Source organism: Calypte anna, chromosome 10 (genome assembly GCF_003957555.1).
Source record: "Calypte anna isolate BGI_N300 chromosome 10, bCalAnn1_v1.p, whole genome shotgun sequence".
In the NCBI taxonomy this organism is placed as follows: Eukaryota; Metazoa; Chordata; class Aves; order Apodiformes; family Trochilidae; genus Calypte; species Calypte anna.
Window position 1 is genome coordinate 3,508,973 of NC_044256.1, and position 13,051 is coordinate 3,522,023.

Consider the following 13,051-nt stretch of genomic DNA (forward strand, 5'->3'; position numbering starts at 1 on the left):
CCCAGCTGCAAACTTCTCCTGAGGAAGCCAGAGAGGGTAGAAAGAGGAGGTCTTGCTCCAGCAGGGGCAGGCCTGGTAGGAAGATTCCAGTAGAATTGGGAGGTGGTAGCCTTGGTGTTCTGCCTTCTCTCTGCTGCAGGATGTGCTCGAGAAGGTGACTGAAGCCCTGAGGGGGCTGCAAGAGCAGCCCTCAACAGGGATCATTCTTTTTCTCTCCAGGAGCTCCAATTTGAGGACTGGAGCAAGGGCTTCCTCCTCCTTGGCACCATCACATCCCTGCTCCTCCCTCGGTCAGGGGGTGGCTGGCAGCCAGCAGCTGGGTTCTGTTGGACCCCAGGGTCTGCCTCGTAGGCCTCGGGCAGCTCTGGGGAGGTGGGTCAGGGCCCCAGACAAACACTGGATTTCTTTCTGGGATCTGGGCATCGCTCTCTTTTCCTTCCCACACTGCAGCAATGCTGTTCCCTCTCCCAGCATCACACCGAGGTCCCTTCCACTTCTCTGCCTTTGTCCCCCTTTCCTTTGCAGCTCTCAGAAGGACCTTTGGGAGGCCCTTAGCTGTCCCCTCACACAGATTCTGGGGTTTTCCCACTCTTCTGGTCCTTGCCTTGGGAAAGACCAAAACCTTTGGACTGTTGTCTTTGCAGGACCTGGTGGTGGGTATGAGGAAGTCTCCAGGGAAGAAAAGCTCCTCCCGAAAAGCCGGGACCATCCATGGACCTCACCAGGGCAGAGGATCTGCACTCAGCAGACCCAGCCAGAGGGTCCAGCAGGGCAGATCCTCTGTACCTGCCACCATCAGGCAGAGATCTCAGCAGGTCAGAGTCTCTGTACTCAGCAGATCCAGCCGTGGATCTCAGCAGGGCAGAGTCTCTGCACTCAGCAGATCCAGCCGTGGATCTCAGCAGGGCAGAGTCTCTGCACCAGCCACCATCAGCCAGGGGATCCAGTGGAGCAGAGTCTCCGCACCAGGCAGCACCGGCCAGACATCACAGCAGACATTCCTTCGGTGGGACTTCTCGGGCCAATGGCAGAAGTTCCAACAGTTCCTACCCAGTGGCACCTTTAGAAATGCCATAACTGGGCAGCCACACCTGCCGAGTGGCCTCTTTGGAGCTGTCACCACTGGGCAGCCAGTCCTGCAGAGGGGCTTCTTTGGAGCACCCACCATTGGCCAGCAGCCCCAGAGGAGCAGCTCCGTCAGACCTGCCAGCACCAGCCAGCAGTCCTGGGCCGGTGCATGGGAGGCATCTTCAGGCTGGCCAAGCTCCAGCTGCCCAGGCAGGTTCAGCCCGGCCTCCTCTGTTTCCAGAAGGGAACGGGACTGCCTGCTCCAGAGAGAGCCACCTCACCACGTGCTGGGCACCTGGCATGGAGACAGCAGCAGAGAGGGGCACAGCTTTCGCCCTTCTGCCTCTTCCCTGGAGAACAGCAGGGACTGCTTCATGTGCAGAAGGGAACGTCGCTGGCTGCTCCACATAGAACCACACCACCACGTGCAGCACGCCAGGCAACAAGACAGCAGCAGAAGGGAGCACAGCTTTGGCCCTTCTGCCTCTTTCCAGGGCAGCAGTGCCAGGCAGAGGTTCCGGAGCAGATCCCCACTGCAGGGCACTGATTTCCACCCCTCATCTCCACATCGGGTCAGCACTCCACGGGATCAGGCAGCCCCAAGGGATCAGGAAGCTCTGGTGCCTGCCAACAGCAGCTCCTTGAGGGTTCCACCACCCAATGCTGTTCAGGCAAAGACCTCAACACCACGGAAGAGGGAGCGGGGCAGGTCCTTGCAGCGGGGCTACGATCGCCAAAGCCTCTCTGTTGATTTCAGGGACTCTGCTAGCAAGAGGAGGAGGAGGAGGAATTCATCAGCAGAGCCCAAGAAAACACACAAAAGCCCCAAGGGGCAGCGGCGGTGATGTGTGTTGGGCCTTGGAGAACAGGCATGACACTTCAACAGCACTCGGCCATCAGGCCATGGGGCCAGCTGTCCCACTGACAAGTCCCCAGTGTTGAAGTGTCTGGCAGCCTGTTGGCAGGAGCCCCTTTGTGCCCCCAGTCACCTGCCCACCAGTCACCATGGGGGCACCTGGCAGCTTGGATGAGTAAGGAGCTCCAAAGCTAGAATAAAAAACATTCCTTGCTCTTTCACATGGAATTGATGGGGAGTTTTCTTCTGGGCAGGTCTGGGGGGCAGCTGGTGGCAAGAGGCAGGAGGGGAGGGGTCTGTGATAGCAGTTTGAAAGCTGTGTGCTGGCATGTGCCCCTCCTGCAGCTCTTGTCTTTAGAGGAGAAACTCAAATGGAACTGGGCTGGAGGAGCTGACAGGCAGCAGGACTTGAAGGGGCTGCATGGCCAGGCCCAGAGCATGGTGTTCACTGGAACCCTATAGGGGGAGAGAGGACTGGAGGGAAAAACACCTATCATGGAGAAAAGCAATTGCACAGTTGTGTTTTTTTTTAATATATATTTGCTTGTTGGCTTTCATTGTAAAAAAGTACTATTAAAGCTCTCAATACAACCTGCAATGAAAAAGGAACCAGGTGTTTCAAGCCCCAATCTTTTCAAGAGCCACACAAACTACGGCTGGCTCCCACTGTTCACACTGCCCCTTGTTCCCCGAGTACTTCCCAGCAATGTCACCACCAGACAGCTCAACAAGCCACAACGCTGGAAAAAAAATTGGAAAAAAAATTGTGTGTGTATATATATATATATATATATATATATATATATAAAAGACCATCTCCACTCTGGGATAGCTTTCCCTCTTGTTGGGCCTGCTGGCTCATGAGCTATACATTGAGAGATGGCTCTGGACAATGCCAGGGCTGGTGTTGCTTCTTTCTGGAACCAGTGGCAGTGATGGGCAGAGAGACAGGTTATCACAACCCAGGGCCAGGTACATGTGAAGGATATCAGGGAGGCTAAATACATGCAAAGGCCATGGGGAGTCCCAACCCTCTGCAGTCACCTTTCAGAGGAACTTAGATAACTGAGAGTCTAAGACACCTTGAGCAGGAAACAAGTTGTCCTTCATCAGCATTTAGAAGGCAACAGTCACAGAATGTTCTCGTTGGGAAAAAAGGGCAATCACTAATTGTATGGTCAGGAATGTTTTCCCCTGGGTAGACTGGTACTGGTACCTGGGGGTTTATAGAGCAGCATGGAGTGTGGACCCTTGCTAGGACTCCTCAAGGATATTTGTGGGCAGAGTTTCCCTGCCCTTGCAGGCCCAGGACTCCAGCACTGCTCTTCTTCCCTCCGTTTCTCTTCACTTTGCTAGGGAACCTCAAGAGAATCCAGGCATGAGGGCAGCTGGGAGTCTCCTGCCCGGTGCAGAACATGGCCTGCTTGGAAAGGCTGCTAGCACAATACTCTGTCAAGAAGGAGCTGCCACTGTCTGCCCAGCCATGCACACAAGGAGAGCCTTGCTCTTCTCTGCCAGCGTTGCTGTTTGTGACTCATTTACCCCCAAGAGCATGTCCTCTAGGCCGAACTTGCTGCTGCCTTGGGTACTGCTGTGCCCCCCCTGTTACTGCACAGACCCTGCTCTGCAAAGCTGCAGTGATTTCAACACGGACCTGAGCGAGAAGCTCATTTGTTCACTCACACAAACACATGCAGACATGGGCAGGGAAAAACACAGCTTGGCAGGAAGGAGAGCAAGCCCTGTGCAACCAATGTCTAGGGAGCCATCCCTACCCTCGAGCAGGAGAGAGGAGCCTCAGAGCTGCCCACACACTCCACCCCCCCCGTACCCCCCCTCGGGGCTGCGCAGAGGCCATGGGGGCCTCAACACACCAAGGGGCTCTTACAGGCACAAAGCCACCGGGCCAGAGCAGAGGACCAGGAAAAAGGCCCTTCCCTTGACTACACGGGTGACCCCTGTACCCAGACAGCTCCATTTCTCCCTCCGCTGTGCAGAAAGCAGCTCTCACCTCCCTTACACCTCCCTCGCCCCCCTCTCCAGCCAGCCTCAGCACCCGGAGCACAGCAAAAGGCCAACAAAAGGGCAAAGAGCCCAGCCTCGCTTACAGCGATGTTGCCGAACACAAAGCCAGACAAGGCACCAAAGATGTTGGCAATGCTCTCTCGCCCCAGCTCACCACCTGCCCACATCCCCCTAGAACAACTCCCGGGACGGCTTCTCACCCGCTCCCCTCCTGCTGCTCCCGGAACGGGCGAAGGCCAAGCGCTCCCTCCTGCTTCAGGCTCTTGGACTCTCCCGGCAGGGCTGGACCCTCCGCTGCTCCCTCGTCCAAGGCCGGCAGAGTCGACAGGAATTCTACCCAGAGCGGGGATCAGCCATCGTCTACGACCCTTCGAAAGCGATGATCGACCACCGCCCGCAAGCCTTGAAGCCACCGCGGACCCTCCTGAAGCGCCACCGATCTCCAGCCGACCTCCGGGCCGTTCTCCCGACGAGTCGAGCTCTCCATCTCGCCTCCGCTGCCGAGTTCCGCTCTTCGCTTCTCCTCAGACCCCCCTCGAACAGCCGCAGTAGACAGATGCCCCCAGCTCCGCACGGAGGAACTGCTGCTCCCTCGGAGGAGCGGGAACCTGGGAGAGGCTGTGCTCACGGCAGCTTTTGTGCCCCCCGCCCCAGGAGTTTCCCATCCCCACCCCCAGGACACGGCCCCTGCCCAGCTGCAGGGCATCAGCCCGAGTGCCCGGCCCGGCTGCTCACGGCCGGGGCTGCTGCGGGGCTCTGATACGGAGGGGACTCAGCCAGGACACTGCGTGCTCAGGGGCTGCACAGAGACGAGCTGGGCAGCAACGCTTCCTCTTCTTCTCTGCAGGGCACAGCCCAGAACTACACACAAAGGTAGAGGTCTACAGCACTGCTCAGACTTAGTCTATGTGAGAATCATCAAACAAAAATCATCATCTGAGAAGACTGCATTTGTTCAGCCCTGAGAAGGATTATGGGAGACCTTATTACGGTGTTCCAGTATCTGAAGGGCATCTACAAAGAAAATGGAGACTCCCTGTATACAAGGAATCAGATGTATACATGTGAAGGGGCAATGGGCACAAGTTTCTCCTAAGGAGCTTCTATCTGAATATAAGAGGAAAATTTTTCACTATGAGGACAGTCAGAAATTGAAATGGTCTCCCAGAGGAAGTGGTGCATTTCCCCACCTAGGAAAGTTTTACTTCTCAGCTCAACAGGGTGCTAAGACATTTCATACAAACAATAATATTAAAAGGGTTGGACCAGATGTTCCTGAGGTCCCTTCCAACCTGACATTCCATGATTCCAACAGACAGGCTTGTTTTTTCCCCAAATGTCTAAGAGGGAAGCTGCCTGACCATGACATTGAAGGGATACACAAAATTCCACATTTAAAATCACCAGAGAGGTGAGAAAACGGAGCCTGGACAATTCCTGTGATTCTGTGGTGCGTTGAACCTGAAATCACCCATATGTCCCAGGATTACCCATCGGTGATCAGCTCTGTCCCTCGAGCCCTCGCCCCTTCCTCTCTGCTCTCAGCCTCTGGAGCAGCTCAGGGGGGGAAGGAGGCTGGGGGGAAGGGGCCCGTTCCTGGCACCGGGGACATGCAGCAAGCGGGGCCGGGGTCAGCCCCACAGAGTGTTTGTCCAACCCCACAGTCGGTGTTTCAGCCGCTGCCCCACAGGGTCTTTCAGCTCCAGCTCTCCATTCCTTCAGCTCCAGCCCAACAGCATTTATTTCATCTCTAGCCCCCTCCCCACACCCTTGATTCCAGCTCCTGCCTTGCACCTTCCATTCCAGCTCTGAGGTGTCTCAGCTCCAGCTCCAGCCATGCAGCGTTTCAGTCCCAGCGCTGTGCCATGTCAGCCCCATTCCCACGCCGTGGGTTTCAGCTCCAGCCTTCCAGCTCTTGCCGCAGTCCCACAGTCTTTACTACAGCCCCGGAATCTCTCTCAGCTCCAGCTACTGCCCTGCAGTGTTTATTCCAGTTCTAACCAAGCCCCACAACACTTATTCCAGACCCAGGACTATTCTCCCCTCACAGGTTTTATTCCAGCTCCACCCCCAACAGGTTTCTCCCAGCTCCGGCCCCAGCTCCGCTCCTGCCCGCTGCCTCCAGACGAAGCTGCTCCCGGCTCTGCCCCAGGGGGCTCACGGGGCAGCCCCCCAACCAGGCAGCCCCGGGGCTCCAGGGCCCAGCGCTGGACACGCAGCACTTGGCTGTGCCGGGAACGCTGAGCCGGGTCTGTTCCCCCAGCATCCAGCCAGGGCCGGGACACCGCAGCAGCCCCCGGGGAAGGGGGAGGCACCGCCCGCAGCCCCGAGTGATGGGGACAGGGGAGGGGGCAGCGCCCGCCCCACCAAACCTTGACTGCGTTTCTGTGCACTTTATTGTACTTTAGCCACTGTTTTACACGGTGTCCTTAATGATTCCGGAGAACAAGAACCCTCAACTCGAGCCCCGCTTACCGGTTCTGCCCGCCAGTGCCCCTCGCCGCTCCTGCGACCCCGGGTGCCCCTCGGTCCGGACGAGCTCACGGAACCGCCGCGGCCCGGCTCCAGCAGGGAGCAGCCGGCAGGACGCGCCCCGCTCCCGCCCGTCCCAGCAGCGGCTCCCGCGGCCGCCGGCGCTGCCTAAAGCGTTCCCGGCCCCGCACAACCCCGCTCCCGGGACCGCAGCACCAACACTCGGTACCGCCCGCTTGCCCAACTATAGGTCCCGCCCCGCCCCTCCCGACGCCGCAGCCAATCGCCACCCGCAGCATCCCCGGCCCAGCCAATCCCGCCCTGCCCATTCCCTCCGCCCCTTCCCTCTCCCACCAATCCCGGCCTCTCATTGCGATCCGGGCCCAGGTCCCAACCAGCGTTTTTAACCCACGGGCTTCGGTTCCTTACCCCGATAATGAAGCCAAAAGGGATTCCCGGCTTCAAACACTTGCTGTGAGGATAAAGATACTCGCGGAAGCCTACGGCTCATCTTACAGACTGCATCAGTGCTCGCCCAAACAAATATAACCCCGAATCCCAGGCTATGTGACTGTCCCATCGCTAGCTCTGCAGCAAGCCTGCCTGTCTGCTTGCTCCTGCACCGCCTGACCCTGCAAAGTCCCACATCACTGGGACAGCAGACAGAGAAACACCGTGTGGCTGGGGTAAGATACAAGAATAAGAGGTGTCCATCGAGGGGAAGGACCCCAATCCATAATGACCTTCCAACTGCTCCATCTGCCCCTATTGCCAGTGCACTGAACACTTCGGTTTGGGGTGGGAGGAGGGAAAAAAAAAAACAACCAAGAAAACCATCTGTACTCCTCAGAAGAAAATAAAGAAAAAAGCTACGGGGTTGTGGACAGGAGAAGCAGAACTACCTGGCACTGAATGTCCAGGGTAATGTCCAAGGCTGAAGCAAGAGAATGCCACAGAATACATAATTTTTAACAGGAGCCTCTGACCATGCAGAAATGCCAACTGTTCTCTCATTCTTTTTATACACCATGCAAAGCCCAAGAGGTCTGTGTCGCTGAACTTCATGCCTGGCAAGTGGGGATCTGCTCTTGGATTGCATTCAGCGACACTTCAACATGAGCTGAGCAGAACGGAGACCTCACAACTCCCCGTTCTGGGAGATTTCCCTCTCTCCTCCCCAAGGGGGAGTCTTTTTAGTTCACAAGTTATTCAATTCTGGCCTCAGCCGAGGAAACTACTCAGCTCTGAAACAACCAGTATGAGACCTTCAGTGTGCTTATTCCTCAGAGGTACACAAAAGACATTTCTCTGCCCTCTTTGAAGCATTTGTTTAACCAGTTCAAAGGGAAAAAGTCTGAGTAGGTGAAAGTTGAGGAGTGACCTGATAACAACATAATTAAGAACAAACATAAATTTCTAGATCCAGAAACACCACATAACCTGCTGTCCAGAGCAAGTAACTGAAGATCTGTATTGTATCCTTCATTCCTTTGCTAAATAGTAAGACTCGAGAAGCACTGTGGTTTCACACATAATTTACTAGCAAAACATGACAGTCCATATACACTGAGAAGTTAGGATTCAATGTTGGTTACTCAAGGCAATTACTTATTCCGGCCCACACTAATTGCAAAGCCATGGTCAGCCTTCTCTATCCCAGTTCTTCTGTACTCTTCAACTGTGATTTTTTTTTCCAGTGAAGAGGAATGCAATTTATTTTGCAGTCTTTAATTCACCCCCCATTTTCAGAGAGGACCCTTCCTCCTACAGCTGATGTGTGACAGGAGCAGCGGCTGCATGCCTGGTTTAGGCTGGCAGAGTCATCACATCAGGCATTGGGATCAATAGGGTTGCTATGAGCCTATGGACTTGGGAAGAGCTGGCTAAGCAGTACTTACTCTTCACACCCATCAGAGAAATGTGGTAACAATAAAAGGGAACTGCAGGGGCTTCGGATACAACATTGTGTAACAAAGCAATTGGCTCATCTGGAAGAATGTACAAGCAAGTACCATGAGAGAAGGAAACTATCCATAGGGAAAGACAATTCAGACTCAGGGCTGTAAAGGTCTGTGGAGACGCTGTGTACAGCTTTTTGTACCATACACAACGAATTGTTTAGAAACCCTGAATGTAGCTAAACTGAGTGGAAGACCTTAAGGAAGGCAAAGATAGTATTTACTTTAAACCAAACAAATTTGAGTAACTCACACTCAGTCTCTTACAGATGAAACTGCTGCTCTTCACATGCAAACTGCAAAACCTGCGTGTCAAAGTAGTCTCACCAGGATGGCACGAATCTTTTCCTCATGATAAAGGTTTAGAAGGCTATTTAGAAGAGCATCAGCAATCACATCCACTCACCTTTGCTTGTGGGTTGGAAGAAGAGAGCTCTGACAGCACTGCCACCAGCACCTATGGCTGCTGCACGTCTTTCCTATAAAAGAGAGAATGGAAAGAACCTGAAGGTACATCAGCTACATGTGTACCACACACAGAGTGAAAAGGAAACTTACTATATGCACACCAGCTCCTGGGACTCCAGCAGACTCTGTGTTCCTACATGAACCATCATACGATCCAATCTGCAGAAGAACTTGGGAAGGTTTCAGGGATGATGAAAAATTTCAGTCTGATGAAAAAGATCCAAAATTACTTGCTTCAGACCAGGAGCTACAGCACAAGACCTTTGCTGGGCTAGATTACACCCAAAAGGGATCTGAACCTGTGCTGACCTGACAAGCAAACATGCAGGGAAGATGCTGATAGTGGCAAGAAGCTGGTGGTGGAAAAAAGAAAAAACATTTGCAAATATGAATCACATGTGACTCTTTGCAGTTGTATTTGCAAGGCGGTCAGGATGAATAAATTTTAGCATTTTATTAGAAAATTAAAATTAAGACATTAAGGATTTCAGGAGGAGCTGGGAAAAGGAAAGGATACCAAAAAAAACCTTTGCTTAATCCTATTGCTACCAGAAGATGTCAGCTTCACAGCAGCACCTTTAACTGCCTGTCTGCTCCTGCCAAGGTAATGTGCCAGCTTCTAGTTCACCAGTCCCATTTTTGTGTTTCTCCTTTCTATACCTACAGTCTGTGAGCCTTCACCTCATTTTATTTCTGCCCATCTCAATTCCAGTGTTTGCCAGTAAAACTCTCCTGAGTCTCCAGGGCAACCCACCCCAAGATCCCGTGCATAGAGGGACATCAGGTTCATTAGGGCTTCATGCTGGCATGTCTTCTGTAGTATTGTCTCACCCCATGGCTGTCCCATCAATCCCAGCAGAGAACTCTCTAGTGTCTGCAAAGGTGTTGGGCCTGGCCCAGAGCATCATCCTGGAGCACAGGGCTCATCAGTGACACACAGCTCCATGACAAACCCATCTCATGCTGGGCCGCCATATCACATCACCAGCTCTCATCTTCCTGCCACCATCCAGCTTCTCATCCCACCCCAACACACCCCAAATTTGTGCAGCATAGGAACAGCTTCAGTTGGTGCCAATCTCACCAGCGAGAAGAGGGACGATGTCTCTTCAGAGCACAGCAAAGGGAAGTCATTGCTTGCCATTTCTGTCTTCTTTCTTTTGCCCATACCCAGTCTGATGCTCTGTGTGCTCTGAAACAAGATGTTCCTTGACCTGCTTTTCTCTCATCACTAATTCACACCAAGCACATTTTCAACTCAGCTCATGCATGAACTGTGCACTGGCACTGCTTAATGAATAAATAACAACTTCTGACAAAGCTCATTAAAAAGGAAAGCCACTGATGTCAGCAAAGTGCCTTAAATCTGACCCTCAGCTCCAAGTGGGTCTGCCAAGGAATCTACTCATCCCATTGGAAATACAAAGGAGCAGCAGAAAAACGTCAGCACAGCCTGGAAGGAACCTCTCCCTTTGTTACAGATGTGAGGGAAACAGAAGACAATAACCAATCTGACAGTTTAAACAATGAAAATCTACCTCTCAGGTGGACACTCACATGAAACCCTCAAGACATGATTCCAGCTTCCTGTCTGCACAGATGGACTGGCTTTAGGGGATTCATGCACAGCTCATCCAGAAACACAGGCAACCAAAATCCTGGGAACACTTCTGGGGCTGCTTCGGCAGTACCAGGATATGGACATGTTGGCACAGGAAGGCCAAGCTGGCAGCTTGGCTGGGAGGGCTGAGGTATGAAAACAAAATTCCTTGGCAATATTCATTTTTATTTTTCCCCTAGGAAAACAGGAGCCTCATGCAATTAAAAAAAAAAAAAAAAAAAGCAGCCACAGAGCAGGGGATGAAAAGGCTGCTGGTGAAAACATAATTACATTCCCAGAGAGGTGTACAGCCCAAGAATGTTCTGAATGACACAGGTCTTAAGATGTTTTTCACTAACTGCAGGGTATTAATTACATATAAAGCTCCCAATGTTTTTCTATCTTTATTTTGAAACTCCTGTTTGGAAGTCTTTTGCTTTCAGCAACACCTTTCAAACATAAGCTGCTGTAGGCAGCGAGGAGCTGCTTCTGGATGGGCATGGCATCCATCAGCCACTCCAGCACTTTGCTCCAGCAGGAAGGCCACAGCTGAGGGACAGGTCTGCAGTATTGGCTAGGGAAAAAAGGCACAAGGAAGGACTACAGCATGGTTAACAGCCTCTGCAAAGCACTGTTTTCCTTATCTGAGCAGACATTTCACTGTGAGATCAGTGAGAACCCCTGTGAGGGCACTGCCATGGAGCTGACCAAGAAGGTGACCTTGCTGCTGGCCATTTCTCACATGGAGGCCAAGGCAATGTGACCAGGACTGCAGCTAAGGAAGAGCACAGAGCAAGTGTTGGAGGGCCATCCCCTCCCACGGGGACTCTGCTTTTCTCTGTGGCCCTACACATCTGGGCAGCACCTCTGCTGTCTGTCCTGTGCACAAGAAAGCTGTGACCAAGTGGTTGTCCTCCTGCAATCTTGTCCTTGCCTGTCTCCATCTTCCGTCTTCTCTAAGGGCAGGCACAGACAAGCTCTGTGCTCCCGTTCCCCAGCTGATGAAAACCACATCACTTCTCTCAAGTTTGTTTGAAAGTGTGAAGAGCTACGTTGTCCACAATTATTCACAATAATTGATGAGAATAATCAAAGCAACGTCCAACTAATGTTTGCGAGCCTCTAAAATAGATGTCACCTATTTCTGTAGTAGCATCTCACCCCATGGCTGTCCCACCAATCCCAGCAGAGCACTCTCTAGTGTCTGCAAAGGTGTTGGGCCTGGCCCAGAGCATCATCCTGGAGTGCAGGGCTCATCAGGGTTACAGATGTCATCTCTTCTGCTTTAGAATTTGAGATAATCAGTTCCCAAAGCCAGTGCGACAAACAGTGGGGATACTCAGAGGTGCCCTTCCTACCTCTGTCTGATTGTAACAAAGAAACCCAAAAAAACCCAAACAAAGAAACAAAACAAAGCAAAACCACATACAAAAAAACACCGCACAAAAAAACAAAACAACGTCAAAAAAATACGGAGCAACAGCACTTCCCACTGCCAAAACCCCAGGAAGGGTAATAAAAGCATTTCCAGGCCAGGAGAGGACACAGCAGGAATGATTTTGCAGAGGATCAAGGCAGCACCAGCAAAGCTGGAGTGTGGCAGGAAGGGCTGGAGCTCTGCTGGGCAGCGTCCCAGGAGCCCAGCTACAACCAGGCATGGGGCTCTGGGAACCTGCCTGCAAACAGCTTTTGTCTGAGAAATAAAAAAGGACAGAAGGGTGACAGTTCAGCTGGGAGAAGCCTGCCCAGAATATGTCACAGCAGCTCCCTGTGTGGGGAACGGCCTCGCATGGCCAAGAAAAGGAAAAAAAAAAATAAAAAAGCACCCGCTGGACTCTGCTGGCAGCAAAAACCCGGTGAGACCGTGACCTGGTAACCTTGCTCAGCTCCACAGGGCAACACTGTGCCACCCCAAAACCACAGCACAGCAGAACTTCTTTCCAAAATCCAACAGCAACAGGGAGCCCCTGTTACTCCAAGCACGATTATTTTTCACCTTCCCTCCTTCACACATAGAGGCAAAAAGCCCCATGAGGGGTGCTCCCAGAGTAACGAGAGAGGGGGTATCAGTGACATGGCTTGGAGCACCCTGGCTATCAGCGTGTCCCCTAGAGCACCCACCACCCTCCTCACAGGCAGAGACAACCAAACCAGCAGCCCCTCAGCAAAGCACTTTAAGTAAGAGCCATGAGAAGCAACCAGAGACCTTGTGCTTCACAAATTTCCCTCAGCATGGATGGGGATGGAGAATCACACACACACACACACACACACACACAAAAAAAACAAAACAAGAAAACCAAACACCTTCCCAGGGGATACAAAAATAATACCATGTACATTCCAGCTCCCCCAACAACAATCGCCTGAGAAGCCAGCACTGTGGGAAAGTCTCAGCTCGCTTTTCCTGGGTATTATAAATAGAATTATGGCTGCAAGCAGTGCTTTAAATGCAGAGGAAGGGGGAAAAGGCCACTTAATGTGCTCTGTTTGAACTAAGGCTCTGGCCAGCATCCAGCTTTCTGCAGAACAGCTGGCTGCTTCCTGACAGTCGTTGCGCTGGGAACCTGGAAGCCCAGGCCATGGGCTGCCTGTCAGATCCCA